Here is a 17,537-nt window from a genome sequence, read left to right on the forward strand (position 1 = left end):
CTCATGGTATAACGGACAGAAGTTGAAGACTTCAGCACTGTCAAATGTGGTGCTGCTTACCCAACAGCTAATCGATACTGATGCCATCAGAATGAACCTCACAGTGCCAACACCAGGCATTTTAAGACCAGAAAGTTAAATCAAGGCACTGGCAAGAATATTTTCAGTCTATCTGACTGCTGTGTATAACCAGTAATATATACAGGTCCATATAAACACACACACGCACAATTATGCATCCTGCCAACTCCATGAAAAATTATGTAATTTTTGACTGCAGGTCAAGGTGAGGCCCTACAGAGAAACTGATAAAGCTGTTTAAAACCTACCTGAACTCTCATGTTAGGAAAAGGGCATTTGTGGGTTTTGTTTTGTGGGGTTTTTTTTTTCAACCTTTTGAATGGAAACCAGAAGCTGATGAATAATGTCCCTGGAAAACAGTGCTTATAAATAATGATACAAGTAGTTAAGTATTTACAGAGTAGTAATATAAAATAAAATAATATTCAACATCTTACTAAGGAACACTGCTTCTAGAAGTCCATGACTCAGTTCATAATTTTAATGGAAATTTAGCAGTTCTAAAAAAGAGGCCAAGGGAATCTATTAATTCCTTTATCTTGAATACATTTACTTTACTCTCTTTGTGATTGTGATATATTGCAAAATCATATATTTTAATCAGTAGATTTTTATAGCTAGCATTATCTGTACTTTTGCTGAAGCACCCTTCAACATTATAGCCTAAAACAGAAAAAGAAATTCTTTTTATACCTTGATTGAAGAAAAAATAGATTAATGAAAAGTATGCTGTATATATTTCAAGTTTATTCCAATCTGACTAATTAATTAATATTTTCATTCAAAAAAACCCCACCCCACCCTAAATAACAGCAATAAACTCACAATGAATTCCATGAAAGATTCATCTGTGAATTTTATTTATGTTTTCATTGTTTTGTTTTTAAGCATAGCACTGAAAAGATGAACAAGTCAGACTACTATTGTCAGTCAATACAGGGTGACTTTATGGTAGCCACATATTAGATTAAACTACAGAACTATATTTAACCTGAGAAGATAGGGTCCTATTCATGTAATCCTGCTTTAGGAGCTTCTAATGAGTTACTGCAGCCTAACCCAGACATGCCTGCCAGCAAGTTCCCTGCTCTTTCACGTCAACACAATGATGAGAGTACAATTTCATTGTAAAAATTGCTGCACAGCACAAAGAACACTCTTGCTAAACATGTTGATCTTCAATATAATCAGTAACCTAAAAATAAACTTCTGCCTAACTCGTATTTATAACACAGAAGCTTTATTTTTATTTGCATTATATTTGCTATATAGCTAGAGTCAGTGTTACTGAGAAGAGATTCCTGAAGCAGGTGAATAAGTAGTCAATGGAATTAGGTAAGTAAAGAAATTGGTAAGTTCTTCAACACCAGAGCATTCACAGAGAAAGCAGATGCCTACATTTACAAGTTAATGAACAAATGCGGAAATTACTGAAAGATGCTTTATATGTTAAGCAAGTTACTATCACCATGGCCTCTTTTTGCCTTAAAATCTACTAACAGGAATGCTCATCCATCCTAGAAATGTCTTCATCTTTTAGATAGCATCCACCGGGAGTCGGGCTTCCCCACTGGAGAGCCCTGCGTTCAGCCACCTGTCTCGCAGACACATATGGCACTTGGGGATCAGCAGGGGCCAGGGTGAGCGTCGGTCACTCCGTAACATCTGCCAACTGATCAAAAGTGGCATTAATGAAATTCTAAAAGGAGTTTAGTTCACTCCTTCATGCTTACAGAAAGCTATAGTGACAAAAGGTGTACATAAAAAGCAGCGCGTTGAGATTATAGATGGTAAAACAGAGCAGGGAAAAGGATGAAGCTTTTCAGAACTTGCTTTTTGACCCAACTCACCTACTGTAAACACCTTGTCAAATACAATCATGGTACTGTTTGAACTCAAGCACAGCATGAAATGTAAAACAGCAATGTAAGAAACAAGGACAGGAATAACAAAAGGCCCAACTGCAAACAGAAGGAAAAATTAAGAACTCATCATTATGATTCGTCATTGCATCACACACTTCAGTACCTGTTGTTTCTAGATCTGGCTATATTTAAAGATCATCTCAATAAATGATCATAATGCAAAAATTATATATGTATAAAAATAATTTGAATTTCAGTGTCACTAATTGCTTTCTTTACACTGTGTCTACTGATGCTGTATATACAGGAAAAGCACTAAAAATGCAGTTCGAAGATACGTAGTTTCAGATCATCACATTTTCTCTGGGGCACTAGGATGCCCTTCTCTGCATTCCAAAGCCAAACAAGGCCAACAGACCAAAACCATAGTATCTTGGCTTCAAATGCTAATTATTTCCCTGCAAAGCTAAGGCTATATTCCAGTGGAAAGTTCTTCCACTAAGTTAGCTCTTCACAAAGGAAACAATGAGGTGCCTCAAAGAAAAACAGTTTACATCTATTTTACTTAAATATTTTATCAAAAAAACACAATGACAGGAAAAAAAACAAATAATGGCCTCTCTTTAGCAAAAGAAGAAAAGAATTCAAAGGTTATGGGAAGAAGAGAACAGCAGATTCGAGGACTGGCAATCTGAACCCTTAGCTTGTTTAACTATTACATACAAATAGATCAGAGATTTTATTCTGTGATGGGAATGAGACCGAATGTGAATGCCATTATCTCTTCCACCATGTGGTGCCCCTATCAATTAAGGCACTGTTTCTGCACCATGAGAATGCAATGTAAACACTTCATGTAATGCAACCTGCCTAGCATCCAAGCTTTCTGTGAAGACTTTTGTTGCCAAGATTTTCTTGCCTTAAGCTACCATCTGAAACATGGAAAGCTGCCCTTCGCAAAACTGGAAAAGCAACAAGAAAAGGAAGCAGAAGATAATTCTCTTCTGTTTCCCTCCCTATTCAGCAATTAACACGTCACTTTCAATCCATCAAACTTAAACCAGAAAAATAGTAGTTAAATATGACAGCGTTTGAACGTATCTCAAAAGTTGCAATATTGTTCATTGTCTCCAATTCATCAGTAATTTCGGTACTGGCTTGGTTGTTCACAAGAAACACATTCATGTTAATGCAGCTCAGTCTGGGAGAGAGGGAGATATGAATCCTGTTCCATACCTGCTCATTGGGATGAATTGCACAACAAGGGCCAGACGCTGAGCCATCTCACAAGCACCATTCACCTAGGCTTTGTGCATATCATACATTGCACAATGAGGTGAAAGATTGAGAAGGGAAGTCTGAAGATAATTTTTTGTAAATGTTGCTTTGGTAAACTCAATGACTGATGTTTAGCATTCTTCCCAAGCTCAAGAAAGCTAATCTGTATGTCCAAGAAGCAAACAATACAATCAGTGGAAAACCTGGCATTAAACAATGACTCAGCATGTGGACTGAGCCTCAAACTCTGAATAAAAAATTTATAACATATTTAAAATTTAGAAGGGTGGTTACAACCACTCAGAAAAAAAAAAAAAAGTAGTAAGTACATTGGTGGCAAGCTAACTAAAAGAAAAATCAGAAATTAGAAAATAAGTAGCTTGCTATTAACAAGAAAGAAAAAATGGTCACTTTTCTTAGTGTTAAGGTCAATTCAGAAAAATTTCATTAAACAAAAACACTGTAAATTCTCTGTAAATTTAAAGTCATCTAACACAACACAGTCTTCAAGTAGAAAGCTGATGTTGAATTCGGAAAGGTAAATCCCATGTTTAGCAGCAGTAAAATTTATAATAAAATGCATTTCTTTGGCATTATACAGTTAGATTTGAATCTGATATTAACATTTATGATTATCATTACGTAATATGAAGACATATTATGAATATTAATAAAAGTGTTACACAAAGGCACATACAGATGATCTGTGCAGACTGAAATGTACATTCCATCCTACAGAGACAGATAATCTCAATGGAAGAAAAGATGCGATTATGTGAAAAGAAAATGTAGGATGAAACAGATATCGGAAAAAGCTGAAATTCAAGTTACACAGAAGGTCTAGGTACTTTGTGAATAAAGAAGGAAGAAAACTTCAGTAACTGAGAAATCATGCTATGAAGGAAGAAGAGGAGGAGTATCAACTCAGTATGAAATAATATGCAGATTATTGTACGGAGCCACGAAACATCTGAATATAAATTCTACTTATCAAAAATAGAATGAGTTTTAGCCATGTTAGAAAATGCAAAGCTGAGCTCCAACTTACATACAGATCAACATTATGAACGTAGCATTTTCCTGCTGGCTCAATATCTCACGTAGAAGGATGACAAGGGAATTTATTCCTTTCCTGCCATGTGGATAGGCAGAAGGTTAACTAAACAACCACCAGTTTTGAAAACTCTGCTTTCTGCATTATCAGGAACAGGGTGATAGTTTTGTCTCCTTGACATACTTCCACAGCAAGCATTCCAAAGAAGAAGCAGCAGATCAAACTCCCCTGATATTAAAAGATGAAATAAATCTCTGTACAGAGACTATTATTCCCCACACATATACTCAGGAACGGAAGCAGAGTCAAATTCTGATCCAGCTTGCAGATTGTCTGTTAGTTGCAGTGATGCAGGCATCAATTCTGAAATGTATTGCACAGCTTCACTACAGGCATACTCTAGGCAAAATCATGCAAACATACAAGTCTGGCTACATCTTGCAGGTTAAGGCCCCCATGCAACGCAATGTTATTAGAAATGCTATCTTTTTTTTTTTTCTTGCAATAAAAAAAATTGTTTACATGTTTTTGAACACAAATGCCACAGCATTTGCCCATCTACTCCAATGTTACAAAAGCAGAGAAAGAAGTGCAAAATTTAACTGAACTGCTTAAGTAATGAAGCTCTGATATTTAATTGATTTGCTTGAAACTGTAAATTGCTAAAAACAAAACATTATTTTAACCTGACGGTCCCATTGAGACCAATATTTCTCACTACACTGCAAGCTTATTCTAAGCTGTTTATTAGCACAAACACTACTAACAGCCTGCAGAAAAGAAATCTCAGATCTAGAGCTGGCTTTGAACCTCAGCTTGCAATGGTTATAGGTTAAAGCTTCATTTTCACATCTGCATAGGTACTACCCAATCCAGTTTGAAGCCCAGACAACAGAACCTAGGGCTGACAGTCTTCAGTGCCACTCCACAGCTCTATAAGTCAGTACTTCCTGTAACTTGTTTCCCACTTTCCTCTTGGGCTCAGCTATTTATTAGTTTATGGAGATCCGAACAGCATTTAAGTCTTCAGCCACATGGTTTGCGCCATTTCTCCAACATCCTGCTCGTGTAAGTCAAACAACCCTAGACACTGTAATGCAGAATGATATTAGCTAACCAGGGAATCACAGTATATATTGCTCCAATGTGATCTATAAGCTTTGATACAGCACAAAGGATGATGCTGGGATATGCTTTATAAATCTCTGACGAGATAAAAACTCCATAATGGATGGGATGAGGTCTCTGTAAAGGGATGTGTGCTAGTTTTGGCTGTGATAGAGTTACCTTCTTCATAGTAGCTAGCATGGGGCTATGTTTTGGATTTGTGCTGAAAACAGTGTTGATAATACAGTTTTCCTTATTGCTGAGCAGTCCTTACACAGCATCAAGGCCGCCTCTCCTTCTCACACCTCCCCGCCATGGAGCTGGCTGGGGGGGCACAAGGAGTTGGGAGGGGACACAGCCAGGACAGCTGACCCCAACTGACCAAAGGGATATCCCAGACCATAGGACGTCATGCTCAGCATAGAAAGCTGGGGTAAGAAGGAAGGGGGGGACATTCAGAGCGATGGCGTTTGTCTTCCCAAGTCACCGTTACACGTGACGGAGCCCTGCTTTCCTGGAGATGGCTGGACACCTGCCTGCCCATGGGAAGTGATGAATGAATTCCTTGATTTGCTTTGCTTGTGGGTGCGGCTTTTGCTTTACCTATTAAACTGTCTTTATCTCAGCCCACGAGTTTTCTCACTTCTACCCTTCTGATTCTCTCCCCCATCCCACTGTGAGGGAGGTGAGCGAGCGGCTGCGTGGTCCTTAGCTGCCGGCTGGGGTTAAACCATGACAGGATGTCAAGCTAGAAAGCATTTGGTCTTGTACAACTGCCTCTAATTCAAAGGGGACAGAAGCGGCACTAGAAGGGACCTTGCTGGTAAGGGGAGAAGAAGAGCAGGAACAAACCAGGGGATCTGCAGTCAGAGAGTGTGAGTGGGTGTGCAGGACCATATTCCAAAGGGAACCAGTTTTGCTGTCAATGAGCCATAACATCTCAGCTGAGCATACTGAAAATATTTACCTGAAAAAAAAGAGGAAAAAAATCAGCAACTACTTGACAGTGTTCCATAGAAGGGAAATTATTAATAGTCACTGAAGGCTTGTCCAGGAATTTCAACACATGGGTTACAAGACACCTCTGTGCTCTTGACATTTTGTTTAACCAGCCAGTAATACAATTTTATGTGCTACCCCAGAAAAGTCAGAAGACAGCAAACTCCAGCATATTACAGGTGCCTAAGTTGATATCAGGTTAAAGCCCATATGGAGAAGAGGCCTGGAGTTTGTTTCAACAGATTCATAACACAATCAGGTAGACTCCCACCTCCCCAAAATTTATTTTACGAGTAAATGTTTATCATCAACAGTAGCTTGTATAAAGAAAAGAAGTGAGATTTTTTTTTTTTTCCCTGGAGTGGCATATGTGCTATTTGCATAGCAAGTTACAATGAGGACAGCAATGGTCATGATCACGTACCAATGGTGTTTGTATGCAGCACCTTCAGCCAGCTAAATGCACATGGCATGCAGCATTTCCACCAAACACCTTGGAGCCAAGCACAGTTTCACAAGCCACAGCAAAAATGAACAAGAAAGTTCTCAAAACATGAAGAAAGACAATCTGATATGTTACTTGGAGAAAGTTAAATCCTATTTGCCAAAAACAGATAAGAAAGACCTCAGCACCCAACACACAACATCTGAAGATTTCCACACTGATACTCTTAAAGAAGACTCTGTGGTCAGCTGAGACCTATAGAAATATCAGCATTATTCTTTCTTGCTTATATGCTCCAGGCAACACAAAAGCTGTAGGCACACACATTACTGACAGAGTCATTCAGAAAGACCAGTCTCAGAACCTAGTTTCTTTATTGGTACAGTAGCCAGGAGCACCACCTGTGCAACTGACTGCAGCCTTGCACCAGGCATGGGCTTTCCAATACCGAACTGGAAGCTCACAGACCTGTAGTGAACTGATAAACCAGCATTCACAGGAAAATAGTAACTGCCGCCTTTATTGCCTTAGCCATCTCAATGGCATATTCCAGCACTGCGACAATGAGGGAAACTTTGCATGTATACGCTGTAAGAATTCCCCCGCTTCAACTGCACAGCCATTTCTTGGCATCCAAAATCTACCAGATACTGCGATGCAGTGAGTGTATGCTGCCTGTCCAGCACCCAAAGTGTCAGTCTAGCAAGAATCTATGGAAACTCTCAATACTGGCAAAATCACAGAGCCAGTAACTGTGTTCTGCCGGGTTAGTATACAGAAGTTCCCCCTGTGACCTGTGAACAACTGTGAGGTTCAGAAACAAACACAGAATTGCTTGTGCATCTCCAGTGCCTTCTACACATACAGTCCCCCTTCTACAAAACTTCATCCAGGCCTGACGTCTACCACCAAACAGAACAGACTCAAACAGAGAGCACATGCAGTTGGAAGTCAAACACATTAGTGGATTAAGAATACTGCTCCCCAGAAAGACTGCAGCTTTCTGACAAAATGCTAAGAAGTAAGTTCTAGAGCAGTTCAAATGAGAAGGGCTTAGCTCTTGAACTCACCTTGAACTGATGACAAAACTAAGTACAACCAACAAAGTCCTAGTGACGCAGGCATGGATCACATGAAGCTTTGCAACATGGATGTTCCCAGGCAGGTTTAATGAGTTTCAGAACTACCATACAACTTGACAGAATTTATTCACGTTCTGATTCACTCACATACTGGGTTAGTTTTATATCAGGAAGAAGGCCTGTGCACCTCTTCAGATGCTAAAGTTTTGGACTGTGGCCCCAAGCTCACATTTCTCTATCAAAACACAGAAACACCCACTTACAGTCCCACTTTTCAGGGCAGGTTTCACCAGTCAAACACTTGTGGCGTGAGCTATTATAAAAGCTGAAAAAAATCTGATTTTTAAACTTTACTGCAGATTGAAGAAGGATATATATGTATGCAAACCCCCCAAAACTGTAGCAGCTCTTCCATGCACAGAGGTAAGGCTGTTGCTCACAGTCACAATGAGTGTAACTACTACAGTCAACCTCTCCGCCTAGACTAGTTGTTATTTACATCCAGTGTAAATCCAGAACACGTGCAATAAAGTTGATGGATGTAGGGATGATGAATCCATGTTATGCAGACTGTAGCTGACATCTGAATCAAACCAGTCAGTAGCAAGACAGTTCTTATTTTTCTATTTTAAAAGCCACAACTGTTGCAGGAGAGAACCCACAGCAACATTTGTGTCACCTGTGGGGTGTATCTCAGGCAATATAAAACAGGAAAAATAAAAAATTATCTGTGTAATTCAAGAACGCTCAAAAATATGACTTTCCCATCGTACAGTTCCATTACTAAAGAAGAGATCTAAGCCTTAAATTAATGATTCTTTCCCCATATGAAAAAAAACTTTACAGCCAAAAAAAGAATTACATGGCTTAAGCTGTGCAGAACATCCATTCCTCCATCACGAAAAAGCACACAGCAAAATAAGAACATGTAGCATTTTGCCATCAACAAAGCTGCCTACACAGACGCCCACTTTTTCCTATTTTCTCTGTAGCATACTCTTCACTCAGTCAACTCCTTCTGCATCTTTCTCACACTCATTGACTTACCTACATTCCACACAGCTTCTTCAGGCTTGTTTGCACGAGAAAACTGACCATGGAAACAGTTATTCTCTTACAGTCAGTTCAGAATACATCATCCATTTTATTTTTCCCCCTCTCCCAATATATTTATACACCAATAAAAATAATTTCCTTGAGAAACAGAGACGTTACTCCAGGGTGTCTAAAATCTGAAATAATGAGAGCAGGATAATTATGCCACAGATCTAAGCTTCACACTGTGATAGATTCATGCATTTGGTCCCACCTCCCAGTAAGGAGCTGGCAATTACTGCATTCCAGTGCAGGACCATGGATTTTTTCCAGCTCCCTTACTCTACGTGCCAGTTACAGCTGATTGTGGCAGCTGAACCACTAATGCATTTTTGCATCAGATGCAAAAGACCTAGATATACTAGATATGCAAGAGCAAACCTGCAGTATATTTTGCTTTTTCTGCAGATGAGAATTACTGTTCTTTGCAATCATGATATTTAAAGCTCTGCTTTACTGACATCCAACAGGATTTTAGATTTAAAAATCTCAATCTGTAAGAAATGCACACTATTTATTACCTACAGTGATATGGGGACACCTCCCTCTAAAATTTTTAGATAGTCCTCCTTTTCTAAGTTAGAAAGAGCAAATAATTAGAACCCTATGTTGCTTTTGTGCTCTTTTAAGGATTAGCCTCACTCAATTCCTGGACAATATATACATCAAGTACACTACGTACTCTGACTAGAGCTTTAAATCAGACTAGAGCTGTCTAAATCAGACACATCTCCAATACATCCCCTCTTAAAGCATAATCTGGTATTATTGTGAAATGATTTTATAGTGCTAGTATGCAGGAATCTTCTGTTTCATCCAGTTCATCAGATATACTGTCTCCACAAACATATCTATTTATCTGTATGTTAATCTTTGAAGTATTTTCTGTGTGCACATTTGCAAACACACACAAAAGTTCTCTGCATTTACAGTTTTTACTCGTAGAAACCACTGTTTTGTTACCCAATAGCTAGATTCCTAATAGCTGGCTAAATAGATAGACTAAATCTAGCTCAGATATATCTAACCATGGCTGTGGTCATGGTTCCCCACTGTGGTACAGAAATAGCCATCTATCTTCTAGACTAGAAGTCTTCTAGGAGAGGCTAAGGTGAAAAGATGGGGAAAAGAAAAAGAAGGAAAAAAAAATATTTCAGGCTTTCTTACACAGTGGACAATAGAAAAAAAAATCTGCAAAAAACAATATATACACAGAATATTTGTTATTAACATAAAGGCAAGGTTGGTAAAATTAACAAATAGCTGACTGCAAGAAAGCTTTATTTTTTACTACAAGAGGTAGTAATAGCCCTGACTTCCTGGCTGGTAATCTAAAAATTCCTGAGAAATGGCAACATACAATGGCAATCCATTAAAAAAAAACCAAACCAAACAAAAACAAAAACCAGAAAACATTAACGATGGGATAAAATGAGATGTCAGGGAAAAAAGAAATAGCCCCAAAATATTCACTTTTCAAGGTAACTCATTGCAGAGAATAAAAGTTAATGCTATTCAACAGTGAAACTGGTTTAAAAATAAAAAAAAGGTCATCTAACCTTCCCAGTCATGTATATACATGAGTTCTGGAGCAGGAGCATTATCTTTTGATACTTCAACCTCACAAATATTTACAAATGCACAAATACTTACAAACACAGTTACAAATACAAATACTTACAAATGCAGTTTAAAATTGATCAACAAATACAAAAATTAGTCGTAGGGCACTGAGAGACAGCAGAAGCATTTAAGCCTCATTTCCATAGGAAGCCAGGCTACAGCAAATGTAATTAAAGTTTTTAGTAAGAGTGTGCTATTTTACCAAAAGAGTCAGAATTACCAGAACAGACACTAAGTCTTGGGGCACAGCATCCCATCCTCCGTCCCCATCCTATGTGGTAGTGGCCAAAGCCTCATGCAAAAGCTAATAGGATGATTATCTTCTACAAGGATTATGCTGCACAGAGAAGCTGAAGTCTGCCTTTGTGAGAATTAAGTCCATCAGCCTTATTGGTCTGCTGATTTTTTTTTTTGCCATTGTGAAGATAGGTTTTCACTCTGATCTTTCTTGAAATGAGTAAATCTCATTGATATTAGAAGCTGGGATAAAATGCACTTGCAGATCATTCTTTTTTGTTTAAGAAATGCGGAGTCCGGAAAAGGATATGAGAGGGAAAATGACTGATTTCTTCTTTAAGAAATAAAGGTCTGCTACACTAAATTAGCAAGAGTATAATTATAATATAGTCTATACCTAACAAGTTTAGCAATGAATGATTAAGACACGATCTGTTCTACAGAAAATGCCAAAACGTGACTCGAAGTAGATCAACATAAGGTAAAAACATTATGAAAGCGGTGCTTTACACCTTGATAGGGAAAAAGCTGTATTCTTGGGGTTTCAGCTCTCATTTCCAATCAATTTGGAGAAGCAACACATCACAACGCGCACTCTCCATCCTGATAGGGATCACAGAGTGTTTACGTCCCGATAGTGCAGAAAGAACTACATGAAGGAGTTACTCCAAAATCATGGAAGTACTTGCAGCTTAGAGACTCAAACAGAAAGGGAATCACTGTCTCACAAAGTAAAACCTCCACCCCAGAAACGTGTCCTGATTAGACTCAGGATACAAGTGCATCACATTGCCACAAATATTTATAAACGTGGAGAACAAGCTTATTCGGAGAATTAGTAGTTCACAAGAAAACAAGGCTTGTACCTTTGGACGGCAGTTCAAATGCAAGCTGGTGAGAAGAAATGCAAAATGTCTGACACTTTCTTAGCATAAACAGTAGCATTACGGTGCAGTAAATAAACAGTTACCAGATGCTGAATACTGCTCTAGGTAGAAAACAGAAAAAGAAGATGAAATCTCAGCCTCATAATCACTGACATTTTGGAAAGTCTTATGAAAATAGGTCTACTTTAGATAGATAAGATGTTCCTCATTCTGATCATTAAAGAAGAGATATAAGGTAATTTTGGAAGAACCCAAGGAAGATTGCTCTCCAGTGGCTTACTCTTAGTCTCACCATACAAATAATAATAATAACAACAACAATAATAATACTTCAGTTTCAATTACACCAACGTGCCACTTGGCTCACTTTGTCTTAAAACAAATAGATAATGTTAGGATGAAACTTGAGTGCATTATACTCACAGGGGGGGAAAAATATCACCTCCTCACCTGCATAGCAAAGTCAAAGCAACCAGAGAAGCAGACAGTGCCCATAATGAAGGCTGACAACCATGTTTTCCTTGGCTAAAGGGACACCATTTATTGAGGTTACACCCAAGAAGCCATGCATTTCATCTGCAGCACATGCTTAACAGCAGCGCTAAATCAAAAGTGAAACTGCAAAATACAGCCGGGTGACACTAATAACACTTCCGTACTGAATGGAAAGCTAATCATAATCATAAAACAACTAAAAATATTCAATGCTAATGTCTTGTCAAAGACAACTGAAATGGAGCACAACTGTCAGTTATCCAAGAGGATGAAAGTTAAGTCAAAATGGCACTGAGAAATATGAAAAATATACTTTCTGAAACAGCTCCCATTTTTCTTACTTTCAAGGTAGGGTGCTAGAGAACTGGCAAAATACTGTTAAGGTGGACTGTAAACAAGAAAACAGAGCAGAAAACCTCAAAGAGTTGTGAGAGACATCTTGATCCTCCTACGGTTGTGGCTACGTCCAGCATTTAGTAGGGAACAAGTAAGCAACACATAAACAAATACACAAACAAAGCAAAACCAAAGCAAAGCAAACCTATGTGGACTGTGCTTTTAGAGGAGGAAATAACCAATATAAAAAAGCCTGTTCACTATTTCTAAACATCTCACCATTTAAGTGATGTTTGCTTACCTTTCAGACTTTCACCTCTAGAAAGTGGTTTCAGTTAATCAGGTTATTCATCATGTTACTAGGACAGCACTAAAACAACTACATGTGTGTGTATGCTTATATGTTTTTATATAATGTGTATTAGGCACACCTCTCTTAAAATCAGAGGGTAGAAAGATAAATGAGAAATTGCCACTGTACATCTTTCTCTTTATTGACATAATTTCCTATTGTGAACTGTTAACAAGATACATAGTGACTACAAGTTTTTGTGCCTAAAGAAACAACAAAAATAAAGTAAGAGGAAAAACAACCTTTCGTCACACTGTATTCCTCATTATATCAAGCACCTTAACCACTCCTGTCTAACTTAAAATAACAGCTGCAGGTGGGAGCTTCCCAAATACATTTGGCTCTTTATTTGCATTTACGCATGTGTTTGAGAGCCTATATGTTAAAGAAAGAATGGGTCAAATTCAAAGGTGGCTGTGGAAGGAAATGCCAGATCTATGAGTCTGGCGTTGTGCTGAGAGGAAATGGGGAAGACCTCACCTATCACAACACATAGCAGAAGTTTCTCTTAAGCTGCCATTCTTATTAGACAAACGAAGAGATGGAATATTGCAAGTAAGGAAGTAACCAACTTAAAGTTTTAGTGATCTCAAAGAAAGGCCTACAAAAGCATTACATATGCTAAAAAAAAGTTCTATGATTTATAATTATGGGCAAAGGATGGAAGTATCACTGAAAAAGAGTGAGTTAAAAATGAGTTTGAACTACTACTACGGTTCCATTTTGCCCCTTTGAGAATGAATCTATACCATTTTTATTGAACTACTATAGATATTTTCCTTATTACTGAAGTTAGGGCTAGTAAAGTTTTATATTTAAAAAAAAATCTTAGCAAAAGTTCAACAGAAGTAAGTTACAAAATTTGCATATGGGGGAAGCATTCCCAAGATGGAAAAAAGCACTTTTTTAGATCATGAACTCAGGCTGTTTTACTGTAACGTGAATAAACTATGAAACTGATTTTCCTGAATAATGCAGAGTAGCATTGGAATAAGTACCATAAATCAGCAACTGTTCTAAATATGGAACTTTTTTTTAATGAAAAACAAAAGAGATGGAATGTGTTTGTGCATATCGGTACACAAAGCTGCAATTAAGGCTGCATATTGTCCCTTCAAAATGAAGTAGAACAGAGTTAATGAAAGTTGAAAGGAAAAAAAAGTCAGGATTACAGACAAGAACATGAGGAAGGATTTAATGGTTTGTTTCATTGATGGCAGAGCAACCTTAGTTCAAAATTAATACATGAATTGATAAACTGAGACGCAGTGATCAGTGGTATGTGTCCATACATCCTCTTAGAGGGAGGCAGCATGCAACCAACCTTGCTTTTATACAGAGGCAATCCAACCTCACATTCTTCATTATTTTCTGCTCCCTGACACGTATTTATGCCAGCTCCAGCTGGCCTTACACTGTCCAGAAATGTGGCCCAGGCCCATTTATTTCCTCAATATACTTGTTACTCCTACATCTCATATTTTCTATCATAATCTAATCAAAATGTTCAACAGAAAAAAAAATCTATACACAAAAATAACTATAAACATTTAAATGCTGACAAATAATATTTAAAAGCAGCAACTGACAGCAGAGCTGGGATAAACTGTAAATAGATGGTGCTGGGGACACAAATATACTAACTATGGAGAACAAAAAGAGGGCTTGAAGAAGATGGACCTCTAAGAGGAAAATCATGATGAGAAACCCCTCTTCTACCACTGTGTACTGAGATTAACATTTTAAGAGAGTACATCTCTTCCAGTTCAAGCCTCATTTTTACCTCAGGTTCAACCCATGGCCTCTTTTGAGGATATTTCTAACTCTTGTGTTCCCATAACAACAATCTAAGACACTAAAGGGACATACATTTAAGTGGAGAGTGAGCATTGCTCAGAACATTTCAAAAAAGAAAAAAAAGCCTTCATCTGCATGCAGGAAAACTTAAGCAGGTTGGGCAAATCTCTGTACCAATGGCCTCTTACAGTACTAGTATCTCAGCCCATAGCAGACTGTCACCCCAGTGCGTCAGTGAAGGAGTCCTACGGGGTGGCCTCCTTAAACTTCTAGAGCCACTCTCCAAACAGTGGTGCCTCCACCTATAAGGAGAATCACCTCTTCTAGAAGATCCAAGATTCTTGGCCCTTCTGTTCATAACTCCAATGTATCTATTCATTTCACATTAACATCCTCACTACCTGTACCTATCCAAAACCAAAAACCCCAAACCCAGAAAGACCCCACACTACCTCAGCTGCAAGAAACAAAGTCATCCCAATGGACCGAGAAATATAAATGGAGCAGAGATTGAAAACCAATGTTCTAAGCCCTACAGAACGTCACAGCTCCTGTATCACAATAACTAATTTTAGCTTTATTAATAGTAAGGCATGCATATTTTCAATACAGAACAAAAGCACCATCTCAAAAGATAATTAAGCAGAATGTAAAAGTCTCATAAAAACCTTCTTGCCTAAATGCACCATGAATTAGCGTGTCTTACAATTGGAAAACATTTATTTTCAGCAAGCTTTGGAAAGCCAACACAAAGCGTATTCACCCCTAGCTATATAAAACCTGAAAGAGAAACTGGCATCTCATGGAGATGAAACACAGCAGACCCTGATAAGCATTACAGAATCCCATTCCTGCATAAATACATATGCACATCATGCTGACTGTCGGTGAGACCAATCATGTAAGAAAAGACATTACTGGGTGTACATGATGGGTGCTAAGCATAGGGCAGGGATCTCAGGGAGCAAAAGGAATCTTGAAATTAAGTGGGACTCATTTTCTTCCCCCTGACAAAATTTGCTAGGATTTCCTCTTAATAATCCTATGAAATTTTTAAATAAATAATAAAAGTAAATGCCATCTGTTTAACATAATTTCTCAGGATTGTTTGACTAGACGGTGTGGTACATGGAAGTCATCAGTCAGGCTAGTAATATACGACTGATAATCTGTAAATACCTAACAAAAATAACTCTTGCTTGTTTGTTCAACCTGCGTCCACTCCATCCTCTCTCTAAACGGAGATCCCGCAAATCTGCGGTGACTCACAGGCCTAACAGCTGCCTTAAGGGGTGAGGTAAAGAACTTTTCTCCAAATCTCACCCATTCACTAGGACAAACCGGTCTTAATGGGCAACTAATAAACAAAAATTACGCTGTGCGCAGATACTCCTCTCATCCAACCCCCCGGAGCGATCTCTTCTATAGTGTTGCCATAGAAAACGGAAAGGAAGCCTCCAATTAGGGAAGAGGTCACTCTTAAGCAGAGGTATTATGTAAATACCGGCCAGCCAGCCCCCTGCAAAAAAAAAAAAAAAAAAAAATAAAGGCCTCGTCCCGCAAGCCCTCCAAGGGCAGGCCTCAGATTCGCTCTCAGAAAACCCATGCCGGCAGGGCTCGGCTTGCGAGCGCGGGTCTGAAGCCCCCGCAGCCTGCCTCGCCGACGCCCAGGGACGCCCGCCTGGACCCCAGGGAGCGCCCGGGAGGAAGGAAGGGCGGCGGAGCCCCGGCCGGCGGTCCGCGATGCGCCGCACCGGTATCCCACCCGCCGGCAGGGACCGGCGGCCGCGGGGAAGCCGGCAGGGATGGCTGAGCACGGCCGGGGGGTCGGAGGGCTCGCAGCCGCCGCAGCCGCGGGGTCCGGGGCTCTCCCCTGCCCGCCGCGGCCGCGCCCCGGCTCGCCGATGGCTGCGGGGGAGTTGCGGGAGGGCCGGGGCAGGCGGCGAGCCCGGCCAGGCTGGCCCCCTCGGCGGGCGGCAGCCGCCTCTCCCCGCCCGCCCGCGGACAGGCGGCGCCCAGCCCCGCCAAGGACCGGCCGCCCTTCCCGGGGCTTCCTCGCCCGTCGGGTCACCGGCACGGCGGGGCGAGCGGAGCCGGGCACGGCCTCGCCACACCCCGGGCTGCACTTTTTTCTTTCCCCTCGGGCACCTCGCACGGTCAAAGTCTCCGAGCGCGGCGGCATCCCTCCCTCCATCCCTCCATCGCTCCCTCCCTCTCTCCCCCACCCCCTCCTCCGCGCCGCCTCCGCATCCCCCCCACTCGTGCCTCCCGCCGCCGCTACTCACCCGCGCCGCGGCCGGCACCGGCGGCAGGCCCCCCGCCAAGCCCTCGCCCCGCTTCTTCCCCGGAGGGACCCGCTAGGCGCGCCGCGGCCGGAGCGGCGAAGCAAGCGGCGACGCTCCGCCCGGCAGCCGCACCTCGCTGCCGGCGCCGGGCTCCCTCCCCAGCTGTCACCGGCGGCCCGCCCTCGGGAGGCGGCGGCCCCGAGCCGCTCCCCGCAGCCCCGCCTCCCGCGGGCGGGGGGCCGCGGCCGCGGCCGGGGCCGGGGTCGGTCGGGGCCGGGGGCTCGGGGGTGCCGCCGCGGGTCGCGGCGCTCTCGGCCTCGGCGGGCTGCCCGGCGCCCCGCTCCTGCCCCGGGAAACTTCCCCGCCCCGGCCCCGGCCCCGGCCCCGGCCCCGGCCCCGCGCTGAGTCAGGCGGTGCGCGCAGGAGTCCCTCCGGCCGGAGTGGGGTGCGGGCGATGTCCCCCTTCCTGGGCTGGCCACCGCAGGAGGTGCGGAGCCGTGCACTCCGAGAAGAGAGCGC

The 17,537-nt window shown here is 41.3% G+C and overlaps 1 protein-coding gene across 4 annotated transcripts in view; it reads right to left on the reverse strand.

Annotated features, from left to right (window-relative positions):
• JAKMIP1 (janus kinase and microtubule interacting protein 1) overlaps nucleotides 1-17,191 on the reverse strand; it is a 253,174-nt gene extending 235,983 nt beyond the window's left edge. For 2 of the 4 annotated variants that reach the window (XM_052780516.1, XM_052780517.1), the window contains exon 1: nucleotides 17,019-17,191. The gene's annotated coding sequence lies outside the window, so the exon portion shown is untranslated. The remainder of the gene's footprint in view (nucleotides 1-17,018) is intronic. The other 2 variants (XM_052780515.1, XM_052780518.1) reach the window with 2 other exon arrangements.
• Between the last annotated feature and the right edge of the window lie 346 nt (nucleotides 17,192-17,537).

This window comes from Harpia harpyja, chromosome 2, assembly GCF_026419915.1.
Source record: "Harpia harpyja isolate bHarHar1 chromosome 2, bHarHar1 primary haplotype, whole genome shotgun sequence".
NCBI classification, from domain to species: Eukaryota; Metazoa; Chordata; class Aves; order Accipitriformes; family Accipitridae; genus Harpia; species Harpia harpyja.